The 25,000-nt window shown below is 38.3% G+C and overlaps 1 long non-coding RNA gene across 4 annotated transcripts in view; it reads right to left on the reverse strand.

The window, feature by feature from the left end:
* The window catches only part of LOC110072891 (uncharacterized), a 601,139-nt gene that overhangs the window by 235,018 nt on the left and 341,121 nt on the right, over positions 1–25,000 (reverse strand). For all 4 annotated transcript variants that reach the window (XR_013538529.1, XR_013538527.1, XR_013538526.1 and 1 more), the window contains exons 5-6: positions 23,201–23,377; positions 20,536–20,616 (exon numbers count right to left, since the gene is read on the reverse strand). This is a non-coding gene — a long non-coding RNA (uncharacterized LOC110072891). The remainder of the gene's footprint in view (positions 1–20,535; positions 20,617–23,200; positions 23,378–25,000) is intronic.

Raw genomic sequence — 25,000 nt, forward strand, 5'->3', positions numbered from 1 at the left:
GCTTACAGAATAAAACAAAACAGCTGGTAATCCTTTGAAGCAATTGACAATCAGAGACCATAAATATGATCCTTACTCAAATTCACAGTAGGGTAGAATGCTAGGTTTATGTTCTAAGCTTAGGAGAAGACGGTTGCCTTCTAAAGTCAAGTTGGACTTTTGGAAGCACAGTAGAGTTCACTGTAACTGCTTTGAAGTAACCTGAAAAACCAATACAACTGCTGAAACGCATTCCTGATTTTCTCTCAACCCTAGGAGAATGAGAATCACTTGCCACTGCAGCCTTCTGAGACTTCAAAGAAGCCTAGTCTCTTATGCGATGCCAGCACTTCATCCACAGGTCTACAATGGTAGTGTGTGCTGAACTTCAGGAATACTAGTAAGCTGATAGATTAGTTGTCACTTCCAAGTACATGAACAAAACAGAATAAGTAACAGCCATCCTGTGATGGACCAGGTCATCACCTAAATAAAAGAAATGCTTGTCCCTAGTGAAGACATCTGTTCAGCCCATCTGCTGAATAGGGCATTTTACAGTATCTATTCAAAACTGCCAGTGACTTCTCCCTCACCAAAAGCACATGGAATTACCGCAAAATGCACTTGTTCAGAGGGAAGGATATGGATAGCTGAATCATCCATACAAATAATTGGACCATACTAGAGGAGAATACAGTTTGGTTGTTGTAGGTTTTTCGGGCTCTTTGGCCGTGCTCTTCCTGATGTTTCACCAATCTCTGTGGCCGGCATCTTCAGGGGGCTGAAGTAGGAACTCTGTCCATGCTCTGTTGGTGTTTGTTGGATAGTATTTATAGCTGTGCGAACGGCTTTTTGTCTTTTTTCAGGAGATAGGGTGATTAGCATGTTTTTGTTTGTTAAATTAACTCCTTTAGCAAGCAACCAGCATAGGTCAGTTGCAAGAAAAACTTGGGGGGGGGGGACCCTAAGGTTCAGCTTTCCTTTTTTAGATTCAGAAAATCTTGCTCCAAGGTAGTAACTTATGTACATTAGCTGGAAAGCGGTAAATTAAAACTGAACTGACCTAAACCCTACAGGAAGAGATACGAAAATTACTAAATTTCAAATATATTGAGGTTTGCTGTATCTCCCTTGTATTTTTGTCCCTGTCTTTGAAGACCTTTTGTTTTCTCTCCAATCTTCACACATTTTAATGCATTTTTCTAATATGTATATATTTTTTGCATTTTACCTACTTTGTGCAACATTCATTGATTGATTAAAATAATCTGCGCATATTCCTTCAATTATGAACTTTTTTTTTTTTGCAGACTTGATTCCTCAGAAGTGCTTCCTAAGCCTTGCAAATGTGTCAGTTCTTGAAGCAAAATGTGTTTCTTCTCATGGCAAGTCTCAGGAGCTGTGTATATATTACTTTTGTTTAGATCGTCAAACTCAACACCATTCTGTTCCATTTCTACCTACAGACCTCTTAACTTAGAAGTTGGTTTTAAACATTCCAGATGGCTTTCTTTTAGCCTCCCTCAAGGTTCTGGCTTGGTTCATATATGCATATACTTAACTTTTTCACTAGAATTTTAAGTGAGGGCTGGCATGTTTCAGTAGGTTATCACTGGCAGAACAACACAAATGAAACTTTCTCATGGATTCACATTGCCTGAAACACTTCCTAATAGCATCAGTTTACACACACATTGACCAGTAACCAGATGATTAACATTCAGCTGCCAGTCATCAATTTATGAAAAAATTAAATGATGTATATGCACAGCATAAACACAATCCAGCTTGGATTGTATGCTGTGAAGGAAACAAACAATGAAACACCTGCCTTACCAGTTGAATCAGGTGTGGCTTAACCGATATAATGTTTTCTTTTAAAAAATTCTTATCTTGCTCATTCATACAGATTGGGCTCATTCAGAGAGAAATAATACATGTCTGCACTAAAGTAGAGTTTCTATGATGAAGAACAAATCTGACTCTGACAACAGTTGTAATGCAATGTCTGATGCGGAGGGAAATAGTCCACCTCACCCATGATGATAAATTTATCCCCCAGTTTTAGAGATCATAAGAGAAACATGAGGATGGGAAGAGGGGAGACATATAGTTTTGTGGTAATTTTAGCTTCTAACAGTGAGAGATTTTACTGAGTTTTCCATCCCAGTGTTTAGCGGAAAGGATACTGAAGTGATTTACTGGAGGACTAATCAGTTCAGTGCTGTTTATAAATTTTCTGACCCCCAAAGCAAGAATGTTGTAAGTATTTTGGTCGAATCTATGAGATCTGGAAGGAGTAGCATCAGATGCTTTCTTTGAAAACATTGGATGTTCAAGTCCTTCTGCAGCTATTACTGCACATCCTGTGACTTTGGAGCCTGCTTAGCAGAGAACCAAAAAATATCAAACTGCTTTTCAGTCATCATAATTCCCTACCTCCTGCATCTGCACGTGTCATGCATAGGAACATCTCAGTCAGATATGCTGTTTTCATATAAATTGCCGGAAAGCCAATAGAGGAAGATAAAGAAAAAGCAATCATTTCTCTTTTATAAAATACACTAAGTATATTCTTCTGAAATTTTGCATATTTTATAACTGCAGTTAGCTCAATGCTATAGGCTATTTTCATAATGGCTGCCCATAAATGCAGAGGGATAAGTACAACCCCAAACTATAAGTGCTGAAATTATACAATCCTGGTTCCACTGATTCTCTGAAACTTGGCAGATCTGATCCCCCCATAAGAGGCAACTATGTTTGTAAATTTCATCCAGTTCAGCCAAGCAGTTAGAAGAAGAAGAAGAAACAAAGGCTCAATATAAGAAATAACAAAAATAAACCACCAAATGAACAACAACTGAGAAATATTGATGGAAAGCATGATGATAATTCAGCATGGGAATGGCTAAAACTGGAGATGATTAAAAAAGAAACCAAAGGCTTGAATTTTGCTACATAAGAACAAGCACCAAAATTAATGTGATGAAAGCTAAGGTTCAAGGAATTAGTGCTAACAGCAAATGTCGATTTTGCCAGGAAAAAGATGAAACCATGTCACACCTCATCTGCAAATATCCAAAAATCACACAAACAGATTACAAAATTAAACATGATAGAGTAGCAAAATTAGTGCACTGGTCATTATGTAAAAAATATAACTTGAAAGCCTCCAAAATCCTGTGGGAACATCAGGTAGAGAACATGTCAAAAATGATAAAGTCAAGATCTTGTGGGATTTCAGGATCCAAACTGATAGACACCTTGAAAGTAACACATCAGACATAGTAGTAATAGAATAAAGAAATGTCTGGATCATTGACATTGCAATTCCAGGGGATGCCAGAGTTGAAAATAAAGAGTTGGAAAAACTAACAAAATACAGAGATCTGGAATTGAAACATCTTGCTCTTTAAAAAAAATCAGTGGTTCCCATAGCCATTAGAGCTTTGTCAAACAATATGAAGAAATTTCACACAGTATTATAAGCAGTTGCAGATCTCAGAAATAACACCATCAGAAAAAAAAACAGCCATAGTAAGAACAGTATACATATTGTGTTGATACTTAACAAATACTTAGGTTTTCGACTAAAATTTGTATCTGTTATATAATAACAGTGTTTTAAATTATAATATAATTTTTAAAATTTTGATAGACTATGCCTGGTATTATTGAACAGCAACAGCAACAGCAACAGCAACAGCAACAGCAACAGCAACAGCAACAGCAGCAGCAGCAGCAACAACAACAACAACAACAACAACAACAACAACAACAACAATAATAATAATAATAATAATAATAATAATAATAATAATAATAATAATAATAATAATAATAATAATAATAATAATAATAATAATAATAATAATAATAATAATAATAATAATAATAATAATAATAATGTGCTGTAAAGTCAAATTAATTCTAATTGACCCTTTTCAGGGTTTTCTAGGTAGAGAATACTTAGAAGTGGTTTAGCATTCCCTTCTTCTGGGGATGACCTGGGACTGTGCAGCTTGCCCAAGGCCACAAATGTTGACTCTTCTCACAGGAGGAACAGTGGGGAATCGGACTCTCAGCCTTAGCACCGTAGCAAAATACCTAAACCACTAGGTTATCCAGGCAGTGTAAATACTTAACACACCCCAAAAAATACTACACCTATGAGGTGGAAATGTGGCAGGCACAAAAAAGGAGATACTACGTCTGAAAATATAATCAATTTCTATTAAACATTAAAAAGTAATAGCAATGTTTGTTGATTTCCAGTGATCAATGGGTGGGGGCTGAAGATTTGAAACCATGTAAAATTGTGCATCGTCCAAACTGGTTTAAGTGAAACCATCCTGTATAAGTCAATTTAAAAAAAAAAAGAAAAAAGAAGAGGCTGAAGCAAATCTTCAGGCTGATTCATCCGCTTAATAATTCACCCCAGTACTGGACCTCATAACTTTATCAGTCACAAGAAATTAGTACAAAGACTTACTGAAGCAAGACTTTGTGCAATACAAATTCAATTGTTTGTTTATTTTTTAAAATCTAATGTACTCATTTTTAAGCAATCTTTCCTGTTTATTTCAAACTGTGTATAAACATTCTGGATAATCCTAAACCCATCAGATATTACTATACTAGTTATAAGATTCTGGTTCCACTTATCAGAACTTGATGCAGAGCTGTGGGTGTTCAGGAACATATTAAATTTAAATGCATAGAAAATCTGCTTTCAGTATTTCATTGTTAAATTATACACAAACAGTCTCAATAACTCTTTTCTATTAGTCCTGCTTCTGCTGAGCCGATCATATTCATTCACCACCTTATGTGAATAACTCAAGAGTCTCATGAGAAATGGAGGAAGTTCTAAGACCTTTTTATGTGGTTACTGTTGCTAGGGAAACCACAGCCTTGATATCCATGTATCCAGCCTGTCAGTCTCATTTTGCATCTAGCTATCCAAGAACTAAGAATGGCAATGGGGAGAAAGAGAGAGAGAGAGAGAGAAACACAGGAGCCAAAACAGTATTTCCAATCAAAATACATTTACATTGCTGTTGCTCTCTCACTATATTGCACATGCCGTGAGCATCAGCCATAAAACAGTTGCTCAGTATAGACAGCTGTTTGTTGTGATCCTCCTAGAGAGTGGTTCAAAACAAGAGGGTTGAGCAATGTTTTGATTCATCTCCTTAGTGGCTCAAAACATTTGCATTTCTAACCAACATAATTCTGGGTGTAGCTGAGAAACATTTGTTGGTGGCATCACCCTGACGAAGAGTTATTTGTAATCTAAAAACTTCCCTGTGCCAATGTCAGTTGATCCAATATCAGCTGAAGTTGCACATCTTAAAATAGTTATTGACCTTAGCATTCTCCATTCCCCTATTTAACATTTTAAAATTTAACACAGAATCTTGTGGCAGCTTCAAGATCAATCAATGTATTACAGGATAAGCATTCAGAGGCTGCAATCCACTTCCATTCAGTGAAGTGGACTACAGTCCACAAAAGCTTATGTCACGGTATTTTCCTTATTCTTCAAGATGTCTTGGGACTCCTTAATGACTTTGCTGCTACAGACTTGATTTTTTTCTTTTGAAATTCTTGAATATAACAACTATCATAGAGATACCGATACCTACAATCTGTCACAACACAATCCTCTTCCTCTTTATTCAAAGAAGAATCCCACTAGTTCTAGAGGGATTTATTTGCATATAGTAAAGAGGTCATTCATAGTTGATTTACCACTTCTGGCAACTATGCACAGTTTGGTCTCCAAAAGTACTAATGCTGAACAAGGGCCTGTACTGAGTTCAAAACAAGTGACCTAGTACTTCGTATTGGAGGGCAATGAAACTCTCAGCTGATTCAGTTTACCATCACTTCTTGTGCAGGAAGGTTTTTCTCTTAGGGGCCAAACAATACAGAAAAAAGCAAATTCGTTTCTGAATGAATTTCCTGAAAGGAAAGAGATGACCAGTTGATATGATATGAGAGCACATGTCAAACACGTGTCAAACATGGCAAGATGAGAAAAAAATTGTTTAGCACATTCTTAGTAATAAGATACTCTGAAGAGTCTTGAATGGACAGTGAATGAAGTCCTCTAATTCTTCCACTTCTAGAGAGCACATGTTTTGCATTTAGAAACAAATCCCAACACCATCATTTTGAAGGACCAGATGGAGCATGGTAGGAAAGACCTCCATCTGAGACTGTGGATAGCTATTATTAGTGCAATTAGATAGACGAGGTGTCTAAGAGTAAAGAAAACATGGACATAAAAGAGATGTGATCTCTGGATTATTTAAAGTAGGTCAAGAAGGATTTCTGCCTCCCAGCTTTCTGATAATAACAAGAACCAAAAAAACAAAACATCACACTCCTGCTCGCTACCGAACTAGTTTCTTCTAAAAAGCAGCTCAGACTAAATGGAGTAATAGAGAAATTCTAAAAAGTTCTATTCAAAACTTGGATTGGATCTTTTGGTGCCCTTCCATTTGTGAAAGAGGCCTCTGCTCATAAAAAAAGTAGACAACCTTCAGAGTCTCCCACCCGTTCCTCCATGTGCCCCTCCATGCTCACCAAAGTCTTCTCTAGAGACTTGGGGATGGGGTGATGCAGAACCAAATGACAGCTATAAGGAGGGCAGTAGGGGGAAAGGGAACATAAATAGCTTAAAGAGCAGTTGTATCTGATCCAAGTGCCTCAGTGAGGGGAAGGATTCCTTCCATGAGTTGAGCAGCACAACAAAATCCAGCTCACTCTGATCTTTGACAGGAATCTAGGAATTTAGAACAATCATGTGTGTGTCAGATAAATTTCTGTCTGGACCAAGATGTCTGGGACCATATTTCTTAATTATTTTTATCAATTGGTGTGTTGCTCGGTTTATAGTGCTGGTTGTCAATCTCTTAAGGCTCCAAAATGGGATGGAACAAGGATACCTGAAGATCCACAAGAACTTTCCTATCCAGCTTCTGATTATCTTTTAGCTATTCTAAATACACAGGTTGGGCACTCAAGACAACTATTTTATCTACCATGGCAGGCAATCTTCTGAACACCCTACTTATCTTTTAATGGGCAGCAAAAATATGGTTTTTAAAGAACATATTTGAGGTAGAATAATTCCTCTGATCCTCTTATTGATTTCTTTCCCTGTTTAACTGCATTCTTTTGTTGTGTAGTTTTATTAAAATTGCCTTATTTGTGGATGTTTGAATGTCAATCAACGGAAAGTTTGAATAAAAATATTCAAAGCAGAATCCTATGGATGCAGCAATGACTCATGGCAGAAGGGGTGCTCCCCAAAATTTGGAAGGTGACATGTTGTAGGCCCTAGTCCATGAGCTGCATATGAATGCATATTTACCTAGAAATAAGTCACATCTAATTTCAAAAATACAGACTTCTGGAAGAGTAAGACATTTTATAGCCTTCATAAATATCAGGGCAGCAACTTAACTGAAAGAATTCTGACTGATAAAAATGTTTAAGCAACTAATTTAATAATTTAATTATTGTTGATATGTGCTATCAAGTCCCCACTGACTTATAGCCACCTGAATAGGGTTTTCAAGATAAGTAAGATATTAAAAGAGTGGTTTTACCAGTTCCACACCCCCAGGAAGTTTCTGTGGCTGAGCAGGAATTTGAATGCAGGCCTTCTGAGTCCTAGTATGTCACTTTGCACCAGTGGTTCCCAACCTTGAGTCCTCATTATCTTCTTGGAATAAAACTCCCAGAAGCTTTCACTACTACCTGTGCTGGCCAGGATATCTGATATTTATAGTCCAAGAACATCTGTTGATCCAAGGCTCAGAACCATTGCTTTATATATTATACTGCACTGGGTATCCATTAATTAAATTAGCATATAGATAAAATAATATGAAGCCTACCTTTGTTTTTAAATATTGCGTGCACGGGTCCTAGGAGACATTTTGAAAGAAGGATCATCTCTTATGAGTGAGAGAAGATGAAGACTTCATCTTTCAATACATATGCCCTTCAGTTCTTGTTTCCAGAGTAATTGTTTATTATATAAAAAGATCTGCTGCTGAATTTACCGTTAGATGAATTGGATTTCTAAATTATTACTATGACCGATTAACTGCTAAAAGCCTAATGAACAAACAAACAAACCTTTTGAGGGCATATATTGCCTTCATGAATTTGTGTAATTTTTCTATTGATACCTAAGCTTTGAATTTTGGGTGTAATGACAGGAAGGGGCTGAAATCCATCTCCTTTCTTTAAGTATTCATTATTAAACAATAAATATACTCTACCTTTCAGCGATTGTCCTCCATCCTTCCATTACCTCAGTCAAGAAAACTCCATGACCTTCATCATTATGCAGAAAAATCCTCTGCATGTTTACTCAAAATAATCAGCATAGTCTTCGGTGGGACCAACATTCAGATCAATGTGCATACTGTATGGACATTTTATGAACATTTACCTGAATGGACCTTTTAGGGAGTGTGTTCTATTAAAATCAGTGGGATTTAATTTTGAACAAACCTTCAAATGATTGTTAATAACTAGACTCTGCCCAGCCCTGCACCCTCAACTGTGTCTGGGCAAAGCTGATCAGATAATCATCATGCTTCCTGAGGCTGATCAGGTTGCAAATACAGCAAAGTTTCTAAATAGTCTTGAATACATTTTTAACCAGCTACGAAGGGGTGCTGATAAGTATTGAGCCTTTCCCAGAAAAAAAATTGAGCTAGGAAGCTGTAACTGCCACACTATTCTACATATTCCCCCAGGAAGTCAATGCACTTGTGACATCTGTCCTGCAGCTTCTTAAATCCCTGCAAATAAAATTCTGACTGCTAGTCTAGCCACTCATTTGCAGCATTAGTTGCCTCCAGAACGCTCCCAAATCATTGTCTCTTTAGGTGTTTTTTGAATTTGGGGAACAGATAATAGTCAGAAGGAGCCAGGTTGGGAGAATAGGGTGGATGGGGCATCACTTGAAAGCCTAAGGACATCAGTTTTGTCATTGTTTCACCTGCAATGTGTGATGAGGTGTTGTCATGCAACAGAATGACACCTTTGGAGAGCTTTCCTCCACATTTTTACTTGATGTTTTGCCTCAACTTTCTCAATAAAGCACAGTAATATTTTGCAGTGATGGCTGAACCCTGTTGGAAGTAGTCCACCAGCAGAACTCCCTTCTTATCCCAAAAAATGATTGTCATTTGCTTCTGCACCAACTTTTGCACTCGGAATTTCTTTGGCCTGGGGAAACCACTGTGCCTCCATTTCTTAGACTGTTCCTTTGTCTCAGGATCATAACAGTAGATCTATGTCTCATCACCAGTTACCGGTTTGCCCAGGAAATCTGACTTATTTCTTGCAAAATGTTCCAAAACAGCCATCAATGACTCCACATGTTTCCTCTTTTGTTCAGTTGTCAAAAGTATGGGGATCCACTTTGCTGCCAGCTTTCTCATTTCCAAGTCATTGTGAATAATGGCACCAACTCTCTCAGACGATATTCTCAGATATATAGCAATACTTTTGGCTGATCTTCGGCAGTCCTCCGTCATCATGTCATGGATGGCTTTCACATTTGCAGGCACAGAGACAGAAACAGGCCTTCCACTGGGTTTCTCACTTTCAACACCGAAATGGCCAGTTTTAAAATTGACAACCCAACGTTTAACTGTTGCATATGAAGGGCCACTGCCACCCATATTTTGTGACATTTCATCATGGATCTGCTTTGCACCTTTCCCTTGGAGGAACAGGAACTTGATTATGGTCCTATGCTCTTCCACATTGAACTTTTCTGTAGGTGCTGCCATGTTCACTTTGGACCTGAACACGAAAAATTAGTTAAAATCATAGGTAGTTGATTTTTGCACCATTGAATACAGACAAGTTGGCCAATACACCCTGAAATTTATAGCTTCCTGGCTCAATTTTTTCTGGGAAAGGCTCAATACTTATCAGCACCCCCTCACACAGCTCATAAGGGTGTGAGCAACCCTTCACAGCAACTGGAGCTTAGTCATTTTAAAAAATGGTTCAGTGTTCTGGTGTGAGGGGGGGATATTTTTCACAAGAATGTAAGTTTTGATGTTGGAGTCATCACATTTAGATCTGACACACCATCATTACTTTAATGACACAAAAGTGAGGTTGAAAAGAGATAAATTCTCCTCAGACATACTTAATCACAAATTGCTGGAACCCTTCTCCAAAAAATTCCAAACCCCAAACCCCTCCCCAAATCCCAAGAGCCTGCTACACGGTTTAGGACAACCTTAGAAGCCAGTTAAACTTTAAAGTTGCTAAAGGACTCCAGACTGCCGCTTCTGGAGAAGGACATTGCTGATTGCTCCCAAATTTCTATCTTGAGCCATTATCAGAGATGCAAAGGCATCATTTCAGGGAGACAGCTGCAGCAATGTATTTCCAAAAGCATTTCCTTCATTTATTCCCAGTGCATTTTGAGATGAAAGATGTTTCCCCAGGGAAGATTTTGAAAGCAATTCAGGGTGTCTCCAGTGCCGAAGCCTACTTTTCTCTCAGCTCGCTCATGGAGCCTTCTGAGCCAGAAGGAAAGTAGGCTTCAGCCGACATTTCAAGGTGTTCAAGATGCTCACAATTGCTTTCAAAGTGTTCCCTTGAAAAACTGCTTTTGACTCAAAGTACATTGGGAATAAAACAAGGAAATGTTTTTGGTAATACACTGCTGCACCTGCTCTTTTGTTTTGATACAAAGCTTTACAGCTGTTTTATTGCTCCTTTGGGGGAGGGATGTAACTCCTAGTTTGTCCTAGTGCAGTAAATGGGAAAACGTCAGGAATTGTCTCCTCAATGGGAGCCACTGTGAGGTGGTGTATGTTCATTCATCCATTTCTTCATTCATGTGGTTTTATGGCTTTAGAGAAAATGTACACATACGTTTTGTGTATTTCTGCAAAATATGCAGTCTTTAGCTGTACCATAATTGTCACCTGGTTTTACAAATTAATAAACAATAACCTTGGATAGATTGTTTCTGTCTTTCTAATCAATCATTTTGTCCTTCTGTGTCTGCTGCATGAGTGCTTAGCTTCAGAAAGGGAAAAGTAATCAATTTTCTGCTCCTGCCAATTATATTTTGCACAAATTGCAGTAAGCATACCCCTAAAAAAAAAGGAACCCCAAAACCAACACCTTGGTGGCCTCAGTCTCTTGCCAAAGGCAAGATTTTTCAAGAGGGTTAAAAAATCCTTAAGGCATTGTTCTGCTGTGCCAAACTGGCCAGTTTTGACCAGAAACTCAGCAGCTGACTTCATTACAGAGGGGTATTCCCTAATTTGGTAAAAATACATGATCAGAGTAACTTCAGCCTGTAGAAAGAAGATTTCCCAACATAGTTCAAGAAGCTGTCCGTGGAAACTTTAGAGATAAACTAATATGTTTCTGGTTACTTTTTATATGTTGTAATCATCAGAGATACAGATGTACCTATGCATAAGTTACATGTTTTTTTAAATAGAGGAGACTCCATCTTCTTCCCCTAAATAGCACTCCTGGTGGACATGGTGAACATGAACTTCTCTGTGAGAAGTTCAAAGAAAACAAAGACTGCTGGTTTGATAGCATAAGCCTATTTCTGGATGGACAGTGTTCAGGGACATTATTTGTTATCATGCATTCCTTCTCATAGGATTCAGAAATGCCCACCTATAGCAAAAGTGTCCATTTGTGGGGGACATGAGATTTTCTATCTTGATTTATTGTCCATGGTACAGGCGAAAGAGAAAAAAGTAAAAAGAAGCAGAAAAAGAAATATTTTACTTAGCAGACAGCATTTGCTGACAGCACCGCTGTCAGAATAGTTTTTGCTTATGTGCTCTCTGGTATGCCCTGGGTTGTTGATTCCCTCCCTCTTCCTTCGTCAGGAAGTCCTCCTGTCCCAAGGGTTGTGTGCAACTTTATTTTCTCTCTTCAGCATGTATTTATGAGGAACCTTTCTGGATCTTACTTTATGCAGAGGTCATACGCAGAGTGAATGATTTCAGCATATTATGTGCTTTAGCATAACCTTCAACTTATAACAGGCGCAAATGCTTAGCCCCAAGTTCCTTCCAGGGTTTACGCTACAAAAAAAAAAGAGATGGTAGTGAACTCGGGTTGTTGAATATGGAGTGGAGGAAAGGGCTTCAGTGTCAGAGAAATGCTAATATGCGGCCAAATGGTCAAAAAGTGAATTACATTACAGCAACAACAGAGAATGCCTTCAGTCCTAGAGACACACACACACACATACGTATGTGGGGCGAGAGTGAACTTAGTGTGATGGGTTTAGAAAATGTATACACTAAGTAAGAGAGCTGGTTTTTTGAATGCCATTGTCCTGAGGCTGACAGCTGAGAAACTGGTTGAATTTGAAAATATATTTCCTCCAGCCCAGTCACTAGAAGGTGACCCTAACTGAACCTAGTATGATTCTCTTCAGTCAACTGAACCTGAATCACTGTTGGTCACAAAAATGGGTTAATAGCTTGATTTCTTTTTTTATATCATAGAACTATGTATTAATAGCAAGTTGGAACTTGAAAGGCATGTGGAAGTAGCTGGTGAGGCAGAATTCATACTATATAAGAATGCAGTCCTTTGCAGTTGGCACTATCAGGGCCAAGATGAAACTGAAGTATAGAAAGATAAAACACTGTGGTTTGTTACATGGAAGGGAACCTTCAATTGCACGGGAGAACAGCTGGCACTGGGAATATTTGAAAGATAAAGTATAGAGTCTGAAGACTTTATTACTTAAAACACCTTTATCCTGCCGATCCAGAATATAGTTTACAAGGAAGCTGAGATAAATATATAAAAATTCTGGGGATACATGAAAGCATTTGAACATACATAATTAAATCCTGATTTAAAAGGACAACAGCACCAGACAATAAATATAAACAGTAGAAGTTGGGCCTTCAAGATACTAACTATTACAATGTTTTCCAACTAAACAACAATGGTACCAAACTGAAGTAAAATGTAGTTTCTTAAGCACTAAGGTCAAAGCAATAAGGTCCAGTAAACAACCTGATCATGATGTTATGAATCAACTGGATTTTTTAAAATGCTTTTCAAAGGCTTTGCAGTAACCCAACAAAGGTAAGCAAGCACACAGACACAAGTGCAGACAAGAAAGAAAAATCATTCTCACCACCTTGCAAGGAAGGAAGGATATTTCATTGTGCTTGTGGCCTGACATTACAAGGAGAATGAGAAGGATTTCTGCATCAACTGTTTTCCCCACCTTAATAAGTGGCAGCCGGTGATGTGGAATATAGAGTTGCAATGAAAAGGAGAAGGAGAAAGAGGAGGAAAAAGAGAAGATGACAATACCAACCACACAATCTTGCCATCTCTGAGTGGAGCTACATGGCCTCAAAGCTACACGTCCCTTCAATTTTATTTCACATTATTTGGATTTTCTGTTTGAGTATTTCAGAAAAATTTGAACCATGGGACTTGTATCCCCATCATTGCTAAAGCATTGTGTTTGCAAGCAGAAACAACTTATTGAACCCTAAAGTGTTGTTTAAAAAATAGATTTCTCAGAGGCATGCAGATGACGTTAAATATCTCTACACTTCACAGTGAATTGCTCATTCACCTGAGTGTTTAACTATGTCAACGTGCTCAACATTATCATATTTAATTGAATAGTTCAACAAGATAATATGCCAGTGCACACATCATTGGGAGGAATCTTTCAATGCATTATTGGCTCACAATAGATAAGGCAACCCTCAGACAAAACACAGGGGATTTACCATGGAAAAATTATATACATGAGCAAAAATGAAATGCGTAAAGGGTTTCCTAAAGGCTGATTATATATTAGGCATTACACATCTCAACTCCCTTTCTGGGGCAGGGGGAGAACATGCCATGGATAGACAAAACATCTGCCCTTTTTAGGATCATTTCCATCTTAATTTTCAGAGGTATATCCCTTGAAGGAAGGGAAAACACTACAATGCTATCAGTTACTCTGATAATGTCCCCCCCCCCCCGGTTTCTTTAAGATATGCTTTGCAATGTTGTCTGATTAAACATATGTATGTATTGATCCCTTCACCCAAGATTTTGACTAGCATTTTTGTACAGATTAGTCAAAACCTGTCAGGCTTCACTTTTCTAAATTTCTGTTCAGAAAAAAAAAAAATCAAAATCCCTTGAAAGAAACAGTATCTTTTAAAAGAATGGCTACCAGGAATAGGGTGATTCCCAGGAGAGTGGAGTGGATAGAGGGACTAATTAGGATTCTGGAGAACAGGATTCAGATTCCCACCTTGGCCAGAGAAATGGACTGGGCAAGTGGAAGTGGTAAAAATCTCACTTGCTTTGAAGCCCTATTAGGGTTGCCATAAGCTGGTTCCCACTTGACAGCACAGAACATATACACCAGCAACGGAGCAGTACTGGGTACTCACTTTTTAATGGAGGGGGAAAAAATTTTATATATAACTTAGGTGTTCTTGAGCTATTGCATTCAGCAGTGACTACTGAAGTGATAATAGAAGGACTCTTTCTCTCTTCATATTTTAAGTGTAAGCCCTAAATGGTTGTATTGGTAGCAGAATTGATAAGATACACACAATGTGATTGGCGGTTGACTAAGTGTATGCAATATTTTCCTAGATGCATATAATAGGAATTTTGTGAAATGAATGGAGTGGGGTTTTTTAATTTTAAAAAGTTCATATTCAAATGTAATAGGTTTGTGGGAGGCCAAGGAACATCTGAGATTCCATATACTGCAAATGAAATTCCTTGACCCATTCTTTGTATATTTTATTTGATTTAGCTGTGGATGCCAGGGGATTTAAGTTATGTTTATGTTTGTTTGTTTTTGCTATCGTTGTTTGCCTCTTTTTATCTGATGGTGTGGGCGTTGATTTAACTCTTGTAAACTGCCTAGAATAATGGCTTGCCACTAGATGGGCAGTAAATATATATAAAGTTGATTCTGGCAGATGGTGGTTACTGTGGTGTCAAAATTGGACAATTGAGAACAGAGAAAATCTGCAAGCAAAACTCTCCCACACTCATCTGACTGGGGGTAGAGAAGGAACTGTCAAAGTTTGAATTATGCATAAATAAAGCATTATATGACCAAGGGCATAAGAACTGTAACGCCGGAAGTGTGAAATGTAATAATAACATGAAGTATTTGAACAGTAATGAATTGCTGGTAGAGATTACCTCAGGATAGATGGGTGTAACCATGTAAATAGGAAAAAAGGGGGAAGTAACAGTCTAAGTAGAAATGTGCTGAATGTTCATTTGAGTAAAAAATGAAATCAAATCTAATCCCATATTATTTGCATGCATAGCACAGATCCATTGTTCCTCTGTGGGCTTGACTTCTCATGAGAAGAGCAGTGCTAAGTGAATGATGCTTGCTACCAAAGCACAGTCAATGAGATTTTGCATTGACTCTTCTAGCTTAGGACAAAATGTAGATAAATTTTATTGTTTCCGCTTAGCAGAGAAAGTCAGCTAAATCAATGAGATTTTGCATTGACCTTCTACTAGTGGAATCTTCAAGCTTGGCAAGACTATTAAAAATAGATAAGGAATATAAACAACTATGTCTATAAAAGAACTGCTATAATGTAAGCAAGCTGCAAGCAGGCTAGAACCAGCAAAGCCATCTGAGCCACAATGGAGTCAATTTGACTGAGCTGAGAAGCCAGTGGGACGGGGAAGATAATGGCAGCTGCAGAGACAGCAGCAGAGAGGCAACACTCAGAAATCACGGATTTTCCTCGATAGATTTTAACTGCAAGTTGGTTGGATGAGCATGTAGACAACTCAGATTTATCCATGTGCATGTACAAATATGCTAAAAAGCTAAGAAATGTACTTCTACTTATATCACTTTTAACTATTTTAAGATATGTGCTTTTTAATTTCTTGTTTGCAACTTTTTAGCTAAAAGCTTGCAACTGAAATATATTTGTCTGACTTGAATATTTGTCTATAGTTTGTTCAGCTTTTGTATATTTTCAATCATATGATTTATAGCTGTAAGAATGGTTTTTGAAGTAGCATGCCTGTTACTTGTTTTCAACAACTTTAAAGTATCTTCAAGATTTTATGCATAAAAGCAATGTGGATGAATAAAGTTTGTAGAATTAAACAAGCTAATGTTGCCTGGACTAATTTTTCTCTGTTTACTTCACTATGAGTGAAAGTTTTATTCACATCATCTGAGGAGAGATAGATCAAAATTGGAAGCTACATGTTTGGAGAGCCAGCCAAGGGACCTGACTGATTAATTACTGCACCTTGAAATTTTTGGCAGATGAACTCTAATATGATTGCCAGAATTATTTGATTGACATTAATTTTAACCTCTTCAGGAATAAACGTTAGTTGTGATAGACTGCCAGGGGCTGAAACTATAATGCTCTGAGGGTAATGTCTGAGTGTTATAGTTTTGACCTTGATATGCACAAAGCTTGTACTGACTTCCAGATGACCAATCAGAAAACAAAGTAAGCTCACTAGCAAAGTTGGAAAGTGTCAAAATCACCTTCTGTGACAGTCAGCTACTCTCAGAGTTTAAGAAATTCTGTCTTCTAACAGTGTGGTGGTGTAGTGGGAAATGTGGCCATTAGTTGTTGGTGGGGTGCTCAGGGACCTGCAATTTGACAAGGCACAGTGTACTAACTTATTGTCAATGCCTATATGTATAGAGATAGAGATTAAGCAACTTTCTATGAACAACTTTGGACAAGGTCGTAGTGCAGGATAGAGCACTGGCATCTACATGCGAGAACTTCAAATCCATCCCTCACTTTTTTGAAAGAAAAGATAACAGACAGGGAAGTCCTTTCACAGTGGCTGAAGTAAATCAAGGGAGCACTTTGAACAGGAGTTCTGAAGCACACATTTTTGCTGTTAGGCTCCTTCTCTTCCACAAATTCTCCCTTAGCATAGCCACTGCTTTGCACATGAGAGGCCAAAAATGGATACTGAATTCTCTGTTTAATGCCCGAAAGTCAAGAGTTCATGTAAGATAGTGGAATGTGTCCATGTTCTGTTTTTGAAAAGTTGTTACATTTGCATTTTGAAAGGAAATGCATTTCTCCATCTACTTTTAATTGGTGGGTTTCACATGAATGTCCCTGACTTGATATTACTTTACTTTAAATCATACAAAAAAAGACCATCTGCATATGTACATCAAAGTTTTCAGATTACACGTACACAGATGTAATCAGGATAAATACTTGGAATCAACACTGAGCTGTATGCACAATAAAGGAAGAGAGTGTACATATGGTTGCAACAGTGTATGCGGCTTAACAAAACTCTAATTTGTCACACACTGGTTATGAAAGCCAACACAATATTTGTCTTAAAGAAAGCAATTCTCAACAATATGCAGATTATACTCTTACTCAGGACCAACTGAAAGGAGATGCCAGCTTTGCAGTCGGAAAGTGATAAAACATTATCCCTTGGAAAGTAATAAAACATTCCATCAAAGCTGTTTGTCAGCACAAGAAACTTGGAAATAAAGCTTTTTTTCTTTTGCTTTCAAATAATTAATCAAGAAATAAAAAGAAGCTGATTTCCAACTTGCAGACAAGCAGAACCCTTGCAGCAGGATAAACGTCTTTTAACTTTCATGAAGCTCCAGTTCTTATTGCAAAGTGATCATTCTTATTTGGCAATAAGTATCTAAAATAACTTTTATTCAAGCAGAGAGCTGTTTCTCAAAACTTTCTTTCCTGTTTGATTCAACACTATACCCCTGTTATAAATTTGGTATAATCAATCTCCATGCAAGCAAGCTTTTCTTTAAGCAAGCAAGCAAGCAAGCAAGCAAGCAAGCAAGCAAGCAAGCAAGCAAGCAAGCAAGAAAGAAAGAAAGAAAGAAAGAAAGAAAGAATGGCATACAACTTCTCAATCACTAATGACAGTTTCACATATTGCAAGTTTTATGTATATGCTGGTAGTTTAAATGCAATTCTAAATGGGGATGCAACAAAAAAGGTATGAAAACACATATATCATAAGTACACTCTCTAGGGAGTCCTGATTTTCTGCAGCTCCCTGGTGAGTATTTCCTAGTGGCAAACTGTGGTCATTTGGAAAATATGGAAACAGCTCTGATGTATTTGTATTTACAGACATCCAAAAAAATGTTACACATCCTCAGCTTACATATTCAGTACAGGATAAATAGACCTAGGCTCAAATACCAACTCAGCCATGGAAACTCAATGGTGGTGCTGTTAAAGCCATGCCTTAAATACACCTTGAAAATCCTGCTGGAACAATTGTAAATCAGATGTCACTTAATGGCACATAACAAAATGAAAAGGTATATATATCCATGCTATCCCAGTGTTCAAGATGCCAATCATCTGAGCATCATACTATTAACATTCTTATGAACATATGAACACATGGTTGTTGTGGGTTTTTCAGGCTCTTTGGCCATGTTCTGAAGGTTGTTCTTCCTGATGTTCCACCAGTCTCTGTGACCGGCATCTTCAGAGGACTGGAGTAGGAACTCTGTCTATGCTCTGTTGGTGTTTGTTGGATAGTTGAGATAGGGTGTTAGACTGCACAGGGAAGCCACTGAAATCCATAAACATAAACAGAACTTCAACAGGAAAGAAGAAGACCTAAAACTAAACACAGCCTGGTGCCCCATTCTGAAAAATACAACCTACAAAAGGTCAAGAAACTCTACTCAGCCACAAGGGCCAGGCATCATTGCACAAAAAAGACCAGCTAATGACACCCATCAATCACAATGACAGATAAACTCTCCCTCCCCCCTCCCTTATCACAACAAAAACATGCTGATCACCCTGTCTCCTGAAAAAAGACAAAATCTGTTCCCCACAGCTATAAATACGCAACTATCCAACAAACACCAACAGAGCATGGATAGAGTTCCTACTCCAGTCCTCTGAAGATGCCGGCCACAGAGACTGGCAAAATGTCAGGAAGAACAACCTTCAGAACACAGCCAAAGAGCCCAAAAAACCATCAACAACCATTAGATCCCAGCCGTGAAAGCCTTCACGAATACATATGAATATATGATTTTCTTGAGAGGCAGGGACATGCACAGAGGCCCCCTGTTGGCTGATGGGCCACCTAACTAAACATAGTTAGCTATAAAATAAATAAAACATAAAAAAATTAATTTTTTAGTTAGCTGGCCTATCAGGGTCCTCTCAAGATGGTGGCGGCAGTGGAGGAAGAGGAGACAGAGGCAGGCTGGGGGGGGGCAATGAACCAAGAGTTTTGTAAATTTCCCCTAAAATTCATTGGTTTGGGAAAGTTCCAGTTCTCTAGTTTGGACAAACCAAAATTGATCCAAATCAATGAATTATCGGTTTTTGACCAACTTTCTGGTTAATTTTTAACTTTGTGTACAGCTCTAATCCTGACCCCTGCCTAATGTTCTGCCAGCAGAGTGGCTGTGAGTCTGGGCTCAGGTCAGTTTGGAACTGGCATAACTCGGCTAATTTGCAATCTTTTTTTGGTTCTTCTCCAGGCAGATTTTCTCCAGCAGGTAAGTTCTACTGGCAGTTATCTCAGAGCAGCTGGCAGATGAAGGTTCTGCTAGCACGAGGGCATTTCTGCCAGAAGAGGATGCTTCTATCTGCTCCTAACCCGTATAGCTGGCACATCTTTGATTTAGGATTGCTATAGATGTTTGTATTCTTAGTGACGGATTTTTAGTTGGTGGGGAGTGTTTGGGGAATTTTTATTTATTTTTATTTTATTTATTTATTTGATTTTTACCCCGCCCCTCTAGACCATGTCTACTCGGGGCAGCTTACAAAATAAAACAAAACAGTATAAAAATATACAATATGTGTGTACACGTGGGTCTGGTCTCTGGGTGCCTGTGTGAATTTTGTTGTATGGGTATACCATGTATATACTTACAATGACAATAAATTAATTGTTGCTGTTTGTTGTTGTAGATCCCCACAAAATTTGTCCAACTAGTTAACATTCAGAGATGGATGGGGAGTGGGAGCAAAGTTAGAGAAGCTAATGTAACCTTTTGTATTTTCCTCTTAATTAAAAGGCAGTGCATATTGTAAACATGGGAGACTTATGGGCAGGTATATCTACACCATAAGACCTATGGGACAAATACAGTTAAGAGAAGATGCTCCATAGTCCTGATTAACATAGATTCTTTTAGACTGTGGGATGGAAACAAGTGAACAAAAACACAGATTATGGATGTTTGCCTAGCAAAAACAATCACAGAACAGGTGCAGAAAGACTGTCATTAAGAATCCCTTATTAAATATTGACAATAAATGGACAATCTCACCTGGATATGTCATTTTCCTAGTGAAATGAGCTTGTGCTAATGTTCTAGTGGGATCTTGCTGGTATTTAAGCCACAAATCAAGGGCCAATGGACACAACTAATTTTAACCTAGTGTGAATTTGCAAAGCAAATGAATGTGAGCAGCAAACTAACACGAGCATCAGAACAGCTAAATGGACACTTACCTGTGAGTTCTCCTCCTCAGAGTCTCTCAAGAATCACTGAAGAAGGTAGATTATATCCAACCAAGGATAAACAAAAGCAGCCTGGATAGCAAAATAAGTAAACAAATAAATAAAATTAAATAATAATAACAATGAAAGAGGGACTGACTTTTCTGTTTCTTTAATGCCACTACATGATAGAAACACCACATTTACTCTATCGCCTCCCAAATTAGCTCTTCCAAAGCAGCTAGCCATTTCCATTAATTCATGAAAAAATGTAAAAAGAAAACAAAGACAACCATTACATCTGCAAACCCTTAAGACAGACAATCCTACTCTTGGCTCTGAAGACAGACTATCCGTATCTTGGTTTCTTGCCCTTGGAGAAATACATCCAGAGCAAAGAAGGCCTTATAGGCCCCTTCCAACTTCACTATTGTATGATTCTATGAAAGAACAATCAAGGTGTGTGTGTATGTGGGAGGGGGGGAAATCCTGCAGAAAGGCATACTCAATGATAAGAAGTGAAGCTCATTTGCCTCATGGTGTACATAATCATTGCATTACAGCTACTACTATTGTTTTTAGCACTACTCTGCTTGCAGTCATGGTAGCTGAGCTGGGGTACCACAACAGCAAATGTGAAAATAATTCATAGAAGAGTGCTGAGTTAGCTATTTACCACATAAGCTTAGATAGCATTCCCCCCGATGGATCATGCAAAATCAAATGGATCACGCAAAACTTTAGGAAGATAGAACAACATGCTTTAGCCTAGAAAAGCGTATGTCTCAAGACAAATCATGAAATGTTTCTTTAAAGTAATTAGTTATATTGTAGTTCCAACACTGAAAATAATTCATTACCATTAACTAATGGTTACACATTATACAGATTTATTACAGATTATTATTGTTGTTTAGTCGTTAAGTCATGTCTGACTCTTTGTGACCCCATGGACCAGAGCACGCCAGGCCCTCCTGTCTTCTACGGCCTCCCGGAATTGGGTCAAATTCATGTTGGTAGCTTAGGTGACAGATTATTAGTTACCAATTTTATAAATAATTATTTTCCATTTTCCAAAAATACTGCAACAGTTGCTTCTTAGTGACCTTTTTGAAAAAACCTTACTGTTACAAGCCAATGTTCTGTGGTACAAAAAGCATCCTCTCTTCTCATCCTGCTTCTTTGCTACAACATAAAGCACAATGTGCACTTGATAATTCTGTTTCACCATTTTGTGCAGCCATCTTCCCATAACTATAAAAATGACTATTAGAGTTACACTACATATGTAGTTATGTAGGGGCTGGGTGACCATATGCTGGGGCCTGAGAGATTGAGAGAAGGGCCTCCTGGAATATCTTACAAAGCAGATGGAATTGGGTGTCATCAGCACACTGGTAGTACTAGATGACAAAATTCTGAACAGCCTCTTTCTGGTTTTTCATGTATATGTGAAATAGTATGCGTAATCATTGAACTCTGAGACCCTCCACAGACTAGTGGTTGAGGTGTTGAACAGCAGTTTCCCAACACCACTACCATTCACAAAGTGACACTACCCAAGGGAAAATCCGATAAACTGATTCGTTTTTTATCAGTTCACCACTTCTCACCCAAACACAAAGCAACTGTCAGGGCCGTTTTCCAACAAGTGTCAATGGCAGTGAGCAGAAGAGGGTATCTTGTAGACCATCTTGACTGCTGCCCTTGGTGTTGTCAACATTCAGGCTGCCTTTGTTTTGTAAAGCTTGGCATTTTTTTTCCTGCTTGCAACAATATTGTGCAGCAATACTGGGCCATTTCCTGGCTTTTTGAATCATGAGTACAGAAGCACAATATTCCACATTCATAAACCAGAGGTTTTTTGAAGAATTGAATCCCTGTGTTGTCACGAAAGCATTTCAAGGTAAGAACTAGCACTTTGGACCAGAAGCAAAAGGGGACCACTGAAATAGTTTTAGAACAACTTTATGACCACCATAAAGTTGATGCCTTTGAACTGTGGTGCTAGAGGAGGCTCTTGAGAATGCCCTGGACTGCAAGGAGAACAAACCTATCAATTCTAAAGGAAATCAAACCTGAGCGCTCACTGGAAGAACAGATCCTGAAGTTGAGGCTCCAATACTTTGGCCATCTCATGAGAAGAGAAGACTCCTTGGAAAATACCTTGATGTTGGGAAAATGTGAAGGCAAGAGGAGGACGACAGAGGATGGGATGGTTGGGCAGTGTCACTGAAGCTACCAACATGAATTTGACCCAATTCCGGGAGGCAGTGGAAGATAGGAGGGCCTGGTGTGCTCTGGTCCATGGGGTCATGAAGAGTCGGACACGACTAAACGACTAAACAACGACGATGCCCACCAAATGTGCTCCTGTTATCTGGTTCCACATAATGCATCTCTTTTGATTTCTTAACAAGCATCAAAGTCCAAGACCAGACCAAAGAAGCAGACAAAACTGCTGTAGCTCCATTAAAGTATTAAAGTAACTGCAGTACAGGGTAGGTGGAAAAGGGATTCCATCCTACTCAACAAAGGAATGCAAAGAAAACATCCTATTTTAAAAAGGAAGTTGGCAGTTACTCCACTGTCAGATTTTGGCTGGGAAGGCAGCTTAGGCTCCTGCCATAAAATGCTGCTTGGGAGGACAGTGGCAGCCTTTAAATATATCTCTCACCTTCCTGATTCACTGAATGGGGCGGCATGTGGCATTGTTTTCTTCATTTCGATGCTCCGTCTGGAACAGGGTGAAGCTGCAGAAGCTATGTTCCCTTTTATTTCATATTCTGCTTGTCAGTTCTTCCTTTTTTCCATGTCTCTTGCAGTCCATCCAATAAATCAATATTCAATAAATCTGTATGAGCATATTTATGAAAAAGAAAATGGTTGAAGTTTTTTCCTCCTTGCTGTTCAAAATGTAGCATTTTTTCATACCACTCATTCAAAGAATTCAACAAGACCATATTTTCCAGATACATCTTTGTCTGCGCAGATGCTTTAGTTAGAATGCAAATGTCATATATTTAACATGTAAATGAAGTGACATAAATATAATGCTTGAAATCTGCACTTCATCTCAAAAAGCAATTGCAATCTTTAATAAGAATCACAGAAGTTTGGGGACTGTCTGAAGACACCACATGCTTTTAATTGCTGCTTGAATTGTTATCTCTATCTAACTGCTGCATGTACACTTCAGAAGAGCTCATCTCAACTTAAGGGCTATTTCCTAATTTACTGCATGTATCACCCTTGCTCTTCCTCCTTCTGCTTTTTGCTGGGCACACATTGCAAAATATTTCCAACATGGTCAGTCTCTGGCTATATCACATATCCATCTTTGTTTCCATTTGTTCAGCACACAGAGAAAATTGTGAGTAAGTATCCCATTCTGCACTGTTATAAGGAACTGAACAATTTATGTCAGGAAATGGAAGAATGATGTAGACACTAAAAACAGTAAGAAAAGCATAGCCAGTAATGGGCAAGTTTTAACAAGCTGAACATCATAAGAGAGAGCTCACTACAGGCAAGGCAAAGCAGAGACGCAAAGGTGAGCCTTTCTACATAATTGTGAAATACGGTTATGACCGTGGTATATTTGCATGGAGGGATGTCTTTAAAAGCCACTTATTGATTCACAAGACTGGGATGCCATTATTACTTAAATTATCCTCTTTCTCTATTAGAAATAATTCTGAAATTTTGTGAAGCGAGCAGAGAAAATTTTAAATAGCTCAAACAAACAAACAAAGGAAATATAAAGATTAATTAGACCCATCCAGGGTTTTTTTAAAAAGTGAAAAAAAGTGAAATCTTCCAATGGTCAACCCATAGAAAGACAGTGTTCTTAACATTCACCACTTTACAGTCTTGGTTTTTAGGAAGTTGCTGTTTCTCACCTGCAGTTACCTCAAAGGTCTATGAGGGTTCTATAAAGCTAAATGCAGAATAACAACCTCAGCTAGGTATTTCAGATTTGGATGGAGAAAATGCTAAATAAAACAGAAGTGTAATTTGAGAATATTGAGGTGCCAGCTGGATGCATTCCTAGAGGGCTTTGAAGTGGTCATGAGGACATTTTGCCTTTATGTCCTCCCCTTTGGATTACTGTACCACACTCTGCATAGGGCTGCCTTCAGAAGTGTTCAGAAAGTCCATCTGGGTCATATTGATTTGGCCATGGTTCTCATCTAAGCCACTAACAGACAACTTTTGATTCCTCCATTACAAAAGCTTCACTGGCTATCTGGTTCCAGACACAATTCAGGTCCTGTTTGTGGCCACAAATTGATTTGGAGAAAGGCTTTGTTAATGAATATGTTCTCCCAGAGCAGCCTCCCTGGGTCCTCAGAAATTGGGGATGGTGTGGGAAAACCTATCTCCCAATCCCTGTCACCTTCAGAGGAACATTTGATAGGTATGCCACAATGAGTCTTCTTAGTGGCCCCTCCGAGGTCTGTGGAACTTCCTGCCA

This window comes from Pogona vitticeps, chromosome 1 (assembly GCF_051106095.1).
Source record: "Pogona vitticeps strain Pit_001003342236 chromosome 1, PviZW2.1, whole genome shotgun sequence".
Taxonomy (NCBI): domain Eukaryota; kingdom Metazoa; phylum Chordata; class Lepidosauria; order Squamata; family Agamidae; genus Pogona; species Pogona vitticeps.